Genomic DNA, 8,420 nt, shown 5'->3' with positions numbered 1-8,420 from the left:
GATAGATAGATAGATAGATAGATAGATAGATAGATAGATAGATAGATGGATGGATGGATGGATGGATGGATGGATAGATAGATGGATGGATGGATAGAGCTGAGACAAGTCCAGCAGAAGGAAAACAGAATAATAAGACCAGAGAATATACAAGAAGAGTGTCAGTTAAAACAATTGGGGAAGAGAAGACTTAGGGGAAACACAAATGTGATGTGGAAGAGAAATTTGCCTTGTTTTGCTTTCCCTAGAAGCATTGGGTAGAATTTGAAAAGAGACAGAATTAGGCTTGACATTAGTAAAAGTTTAATTATAGTTAGAACTGTCCAAAAGTGAAATGGGCTGCCTCAGAAGCTAATGGGTTTCACCTCACTATAGGTGTTCAAGCAGAGGCATATTGATCATCTCTTGAGAATGTTGTAGAAGGAATTCTTAATTGGGTATGGATTGAGCTAGGTGGCTTAAGTACCTATCAATTCTGAAATACTGTCATTGTGATTCCATATACTTCCTCAGCCACTTTGTTCTTGATCCTAAAATATTCACATAATTTAGGAGGGTTTTTTTTGCTTTGGAATAAGTTAAAATGTTTAAGTTGTGTGTGTGTGTGTGTGTAATGGCATAAAAATCCCGACTGAATCTTGGAATACCATGTTCAAGCAACTGCAAGTAGGTCAGCATTGCTGAATTGTAGAGAGTGTAGACTGGAGTAAAATGTTGAAAGGGGCCAGGTTATGAAGAATTTCAAATACCAAACAATAGGGAATTGCTGGAGCTTAGTCAGAAGGGGGCAGAGAGTAGGGGGCTGTGCTGTAGTCAGACTTGCATTTTAGAAAAATAATATTCATGCCTGAGTGGAGAACGGACTAGAGTGGGGAGAAACTTGAGGCAGGGAAAACAGTTTTTAGAAAGATAATAATCTAGGTAAGAGGTAATGAGTACATGACCTAGGGTTGCAGCTTTGTGAGTAGAGAGGAGACACATATGAGAGTTTTTATAAAGGTAGAAATGAGAGTATTTGGCAACAGACTGGATATATAGGGTGAGTAGGTGATAAGCCTGGGTGACTCTGAGGGTGGTGGTGCCCTGGACAGTATGAGTTCTGTTTTGGACATATTCAGATTGAGATGCCTATGGGACATTAAGTTCAAAGATGGAGCTAAAAAGAAAGAGGTTTACAAGGAAAAGAATCATTTTCATTAATGGAGGAGGCCTTCCAGAGGGCACAGTAAAAGAGGTGGGTGGCCTTGGGGTGGGACCTTTAGACATAGAGTTGAGGTGGATAAGCTAATGGTTTGAAGTGCTGAAGATGGAAATGAATGGCTGCGGCAACTAATATTTGAGAACGTATCAGGAAAACTGGACTGACCCTCTACTACAATATATCTGGAATGGCAGAGCTGGGGATCTGTAGCTACAAGGTAGTGAGAGCCAATCCAAAGGATGAGACTGATCCAGCGACCCTTCAGCTTCCTAGCAAAACCACTTTTCTCTCTTCTGGTTAGACAAGTATGCTAGCTTTTCTGTTCTGTATCTGTTACTTTCAATTTGGATTTCATTTGCCCACTATAAAACTCTGTTGGCCTGAAAAAATGCTAAATTGTGTGTATTTTGTTTATAGCCTGCAAATTGAGAGAAAATAAGCAAATATTCCTTATTCCAGGAAGAAAAAATGTTTGAAAATAGAAGCTAGTTTGGAAATGTTGGGACAAAGTGAGAGAATATTAGACCACACCAGCCTAACATGAATTCAGGATTCGGATGCTACTAGAAATAAAACAAAACCATTGATAGCAGCAGGGTTCTGGGGAGCAAAGCTTGGGAAAACTCACTTTCATTTTCTAGCCATATTTTAAGAGTGGAAAACTTTTCCACTGAAGGTAGAGGGAACTAAGACACACCTCAAACTCCCTGCCTTAGTGCATAGGTCAACCAGCCTGCCAGCTCACTAGTGCCACCTGCTGCAAATAGAAAAGGAGTTAGACCCAGCATCGAAGTAGAGGAAGAGAGTGGGCTGAATTGCATTTGAGAAATTGCACATTAACTTTCAATGATGGGTCAGCCAGGTGGTGTAGTGGATAGACCACCAGCCCTGTAGTCAGGAGGACTTGAGTTCAAATCTGACCCCAAACACTTGACACTTAACTAGTTATGTGACCCTGGGCAAATCACTTAACCCTGATTGCCTTGCAAAAAAAAACCCCGAAACTCAAAAACAAAAACAAAAAAAGAAACTTTCGATGATGCCACTTGTGTCTCTTGCCATTACAATCCATCTTTTCAACATCAGTATTTTCTTGGTAATGCTACATGGCTGGAAATCATACAGTACTATGGTCTAAGAATCAGTTTCAGGTCACTTAAAGGACAGTAGAAAGACCCGAAAGGAGTTTGAGTGGCAAAGTGGATAGAATACTTGGCCTGTAGTCAGGAAGACTCATCTGTCTGAGTTCAAACCCAGCCTCAGACACATACTAGCTGAGCAAGTCACTTAATCCTGTTTGCCGCAGTTTCCTCATTTATAAAATGAGCTGGAGAAGGAAATGGCAAACAGAGCTAGCATCTTTACCAAGAAAATCCTGAATGGGGTCATGAGGAGTCAGATACAACTGAAAAGAACTAAATGACAACAAAAACAACAAATTAACAACAATTATGTGTTCTAAGAAGTGACAAAGACAAAGTACAATGCTTGTGTTAAAGTTCCTAAAAGCATAAATGTAGAAGGACCATTCTAATATGAATACATGTATGTATATATGTGTATGTCTAAATAAATATGGATATTATTTACACTGAGAAAACATAACTAGTTTTCCCAATAAATGCAAAAGTAAAGCAGGGATGCCCCCTTTCCCTACTGTTACTTGACCCAGTTTTGGAAATTCTAGTAATAGTAAGAAAACAAAAGAAAGGAATTAAAGACACAAACATTGGTGACAAAATAATAGACCAACTTATCCCTATTTACTGACAACATGACAGCTTACTTAGAAAACTCCAGAGAATCAGCCAAGAAACTGATTGAAACAACAGCTTCAGCAAAGTAGTACGATATAAGGAGGGGTGTGAAAGACATCATCAAGCTCATGATACCCATCAAAGGATGTGGGTCGCTCATGTAGAGTTATATGCAATAGGTGAACAGCCTGAGTGCACTATGCAATATTTAAAGAGGAAGCTCTCTAATGCATTATACTAATCCTCTTCCGAAAGATTTAAGAGAAGATACCACTCTTCGTATTCAGTCTGTTGTCGACACCTGTCATTCCTACCTTCATAACCTCTCTTGTATGCCTCTTTCTTTCCTTGGACACTGCCAACACCCTGGTGAAGGCTCCCATCTCTTCACACCTGGACTATTATAACAACCTGCTGGATGGTCTCCCTGCCTCAAATTTCTTCCTACTCCAGTTCATCCTCCACTTAACTATCAAAGTAAAATTCCCAAAGGGCAGATCTGACTATGTTACTCCCTATTTAATAAACCCCAATGGCTCCTATTACCTCTAAGATCAAATATAAAATCCTCTATTGACTTCTAAAGCCCCTCATAACATGGCTTCTTCATTTCTTTCTAATCTTTTTATACATTGCTCCCCTCTGTACACTTTACAGCCCAGTGATGCTTCCATGCTATTCTTTGCATAAAACACCTCACCTCTCAACTGTGCATTTTGACTGGCTGCCCCATCCCAATACCTGGAATTCCTTCCCCCCTCATCTTCATCTTCAATTCTCAGTCAAAATTCCACATTCAACAAGAAATTTCTCCCAGTCTTTCTTAATACTAGTGCCTTCCTTCTGTTGATTATCTCTGACTTATCCTGTCTATATCCCCTTGTTTCTACAGAGTTGTTTCCAATTATCTCCCCAACTAGACTGTAAGCTCCTTGACAGTAAGGACTGGTTTTGTCTTTCTTTGTATTTCCAACACTTAGCACAATGCCTGGTACATTGTGTGAGCTTAATAAATGTTTGTTGACTTAATTTGACACACTTCACTCAAAATATGCCTTGCACGTAGTAAGGGCTTAACAAATGCTTATTGAAAGGTATAGGTGGGATAGTCTGTCCCAGAGGAGGCATTATGGATAATGGAGTCCTAGTACAATCCTAAGAACATGTACAGGAGACACATATGGATGTTATGATGAGCCTATTGCTGCAAGTTTGTGGTGACATGAAATGAAGAGATGTGGCTCTCCACTTCTGAGCGTGTACAGGTATTCTATGGCTGTTTCCTGTTTGCTTATTGTATAGTGAAGAGGGACCTTTTTTTAGCACCTGAACTAGAATAGGGAGTATGTATGAAATGTCCCAATGTAGAAACTCATTCTTTTTTTCACCATGCTAATCATAAGGTGTAAGAACTCTCTAAGCTCTGTAACTGTAAGCTCAATGAAAAATATACCTTTTCTCCCACCAGGCTGCGCCAAGAGTACATAGCCTGCTAGGCCAGCCTGCATTTTCAATGAATGGATCCTCCTCCCTATTTTATTTTCTTTCCTTTGGTACAGGTATTGAAACTTCAAAAGGTCAGAGGAGTGGCCATTCAGTGATGAAAGTCTATACTAGAGTTTGCCATCATCCAAGCTTAGTTCACCAATACAGACCTGAGGGATGACTTGCTCGATCAAATCTAGTGGTGGACCAGGACCCAATGTCCTGCAGCAAAGGAGCAACTCATTCATCAGAGATGCCTCAGAAGTGGACTTGGCTGTAGCTGCAACTTTGAGTGTGAACCCACTCTCCTCAGGAATGAAAGTGCTAGAGGAAAGAGTATACCCCCAGTTAAGGGGAGGAAGAGTAATTTCCTTTTTTCCTTCTATTTTTGTTATATTTCCTTCATAAATATCCCTTTGTAAAAGTGAATTGGTATTAATTGGCTATATTGATAATGGGAAACTAACCATTCTGTCAATCAATAATACCTCGATAACTTTATTGTTAGAAATGTGTTGGTTTCTTTTAAATACGCAGTGTTGTAAGCATGTTATCTCAAGAACATGTGGGAGTCACAACAGATAGAAGGAATGGAGGAATCTTGGTCCTTGAAGGCCTTCAACAATAGAACTCATTAGATTCAAATAGTTGGAAGAGATAACTGTTTGAAGACATCTGGAACACAGACCCAGTTAAATCAGATCAAAATGAACAGTGAATAAACCTTGACGTGCAAGCTCATTAGTACTGTTACAGGGATACTGTAGAATCATGACCCTCTCCCCCAATCTCATGCAGGATTTAGAATGTGCAATACTATCGTAGCACACACCAATCATGTTATAATAAGAGTTAACAACAACAGAGGTGAGATATCTGAAACTGATACTTGAGTAACATTTGTAGAGACAGGAGGGAGGATTCATACCTACAATCATCATGGGGGTTAGAAGAGTGGGTTGCAGCTTGCAGAATGTAGGTCCTATATCTAGATGGAATGTTAAGCCTGAGTAATTCATGTGTATCAGACATCTTCCCCATAGCTTTTAGCCAAACTTAACAAAATTCTTGGATAAATCAAGTTTCACCTACATTATTCTATAATCCTGGGAGGTTATGATAGAAGAAAGGATGAGTAACAGGCTTTATTAGTAAAACTGATTCAGGATGGGGCACAGTAGCCCTGGCATGGAATGATGATGGTATATTATGCAGAGGTGGGGTATGCAGTCAGCTACCATAATGCCTGATGTTTGGGGAAAATGGGTGGAATCATATAAACAACTCCTCTAACACATTTTGTTTCTTGCTCCTAATCCAATACTGACCTCCTAGCCTGAAATGGCCATGCCAGCAAATAGTTTTCTCAGCCATCTCAGTACATTGGATTTTAATGTTCCAAATAAATCCTGCAACTGACCAAGCCTGGATTTTCTGTTTATATGTTCATATGGATCCTGATTTGTATTCTACCCTAAGAGGGAATTGTCCTTTTTTCCACCCTAGCATTTGCCTAATGATGGCATATGGCAACCCTTCCCTAGGTGGGCTATGGCAACATACGCATTTTACAGTGGCATTCCAGTAAGCCTCTGATGGTGGGAGTTTAAGGCCAAGCAACCCTGCTGTGACTGAGCTGTAGGACTAGAAGACGTCCTCCCATCTCTCATAGACTGAGAGATATATGGGTCATATGCTGGGATACTCCCTCCTTGGACTGGAGGGAAGAGAGTGCCCTCATCTAAGTAATTTCCTTTCTCCTTTTCTCTTTCCCTTCTTCCCTCCCTCTTTCTTCCCTTACTTCACCTTTTTCTTCCTTTTTATCCTCTTAACCTCAGATTTTTGTTGTTTGTCCTTCATTCTCAAAGAGGACCTCAGATTATATGGACTTAGAAATAATAATGACAGAGGGTAGGAAGGATAGTTTAATAAAGGATTCCGATACATGGGGTGAGAGGATGAGTGGAAGACTCAGAAAAGGCAATGGAAAGAAAATAGTTGTGGGAAAGAGAAATCAATGGATAATAGAGTTAAGAGAGAAGCCACCTCCTCCCCTTCAAAAGCAAAAGAGGTTATTTTTAAATTATTTAGTCATATTAAGATATTGATCTGAATATACCAAGTTCTTTCTCTGGTAGATAAAAAATCCAGCAAAGTTTCAAGAATACTAAAAGGTCATTAAGTCTTGCTGCACGTTTGTAAGTATTTGTTTGAATATTGCAAATATGGACACTAGAGATACCAGGATTTTGATGCCAGTGGTAGCATTCATGGAAAATGGGTACAAATTATTTCTTTGGGCTTAAAATTAGGTATAGGCTATGTATTATCTCCCCTGGCACAGAAGAGATAGCTAATGTCACATTGATGGAATAGATTGGGGGGAAGAGAGGTTGGAGAATTGCCATCTAGCTATTATTTAAAATGTGTGTGTATTGGGATGGCTGATTAAGGCTTAAATGGTGAATGTTAAGTTATCCCTGAGTCACAGAAGGGCCAGGAGCACTCTTGTTCAAGGGTTCTGCCTTAGAATTTTAATGAACACTTGCCTAGATAGATGTTCCAGTCTGCTCTGCAATTTCAGAAAGTTTTGCTGGTTCTGATACAATTGCAAAGGCAAATCTTCTTTTAGAAGACCGTTGCCCTAGTAAAAGAAAAATGTGTGAATCATTAGGTTAAATGTGAAGCTTTTGCTTGTTTGACATTTCTGAAGGATTTTCATCCAATATAAGATAAGAGCTCTGCCAAGGCTATGTGCCAAATAACCACCCCACAAGCAAGTCTAAGAAAAATCATCTCAAAGCAAAGCACCCAAAGTGGGAAGCAGAGCTGGCACCTTCTCTCCTCACCAATTAAAATGCTAAGAAACCCAAGGTCGAAATCAAGAGGCAGGGCTCAGAGATGGCACTCTAAGAAGAAGTAAAAAATGGACAGGGATAATTAGATTGTACTATCTCTGTCCATGGGTTACACAGGCCCAAGAGACATTCTCCATGGGGAACTGAATAGGTAGGCACATCTTACCCTTGCTGAGGCATCTATGAATATCACTGAAGGTATCACTGAATAAAAATGGAAGCCAGAATCCATAAGGTGTCTTTGTATTGTATTTCTGTGCTTAGTGGGGTACAAAATCATGTACAGTGAAGGTGGGCAGGAATGGTCACCCTGATCCCATTCTCGGTGCTTGACAGGGTATTTTTCCATAACTCAAAGTACTCTAAGAGTCTGCCATGCAAAAATACAGTTGACTAAAAGTGGGAGGTTCTGTTATAAAAACCCTAGAACCCATTCCCATTCACACATTTTATTGCTAGTGATTGGCTAGAACATAGTCTGCCAGTGGAAGCTTTTATAAACAAGAACAAAAAAATTCTTTGTTCATTTCTTCATTCATTCATTCTGCAAGTATCTTCATCTCCTCTTCACCTCTCTGCTTTTGCACTGGCCATCCCACATGCCTGGAACTCATTCTCTTCTTACCTCCTTCCTTCCTTTAGGACATAGCTCGTGTATCATCTTCTGCAGGAAGTTTTTCTGTTCACCTCCAACTAAAAGTGACATCCCCTTCAAACCACCCTATATTTAATTACTTACTATATATTTATACTATTCACTTTGTACTTATGCTGTACATATTTATACATGTATTTTTTGTTTTCCATATCAGAATGAAAGCTTCTTGTGAGAAAGGATCATTTTATTTTTCTGTACTTATATCCTTACTACCTAGTACAGTGCCTGGCATACAGTAGATGTTTAATAAATGCTTGTGGTTTGATTGATTATTGTTTATTACCATCCATTCTATGCTCAGGAGAGGATATAGATGTCTTCTAAACATAAAACATAGTCCCTACCCTTTAGGAGCTCACAGTCTGGCTAGGACAGGGATTCTTAACATATTCCATGAACTTAAAATATATATTTTGATAATTGTATTTTAATATGTTTGGTTTCCTTTTGCAAGAGAGAGA

This window comes from Vombatus ursinus, unplaced genomic scaffold (assembly GCF_900497805.2).
Source record: "Vombatus ursinus unplaced genomic scaffold, bare-nosed wombat genome assembly UNPS02014818.1, whole genome shotgun sequence".
In the NCBI taxonomy this organism is placed as follows: Eukaryota; Metazoa; Chordata; class Mammalia; order Diprotodontia; family Vombatidae; genus Vombatus; species Vombatus ursinus.
Note: the sequence above shows the minus strand (reverse complement) of the source record.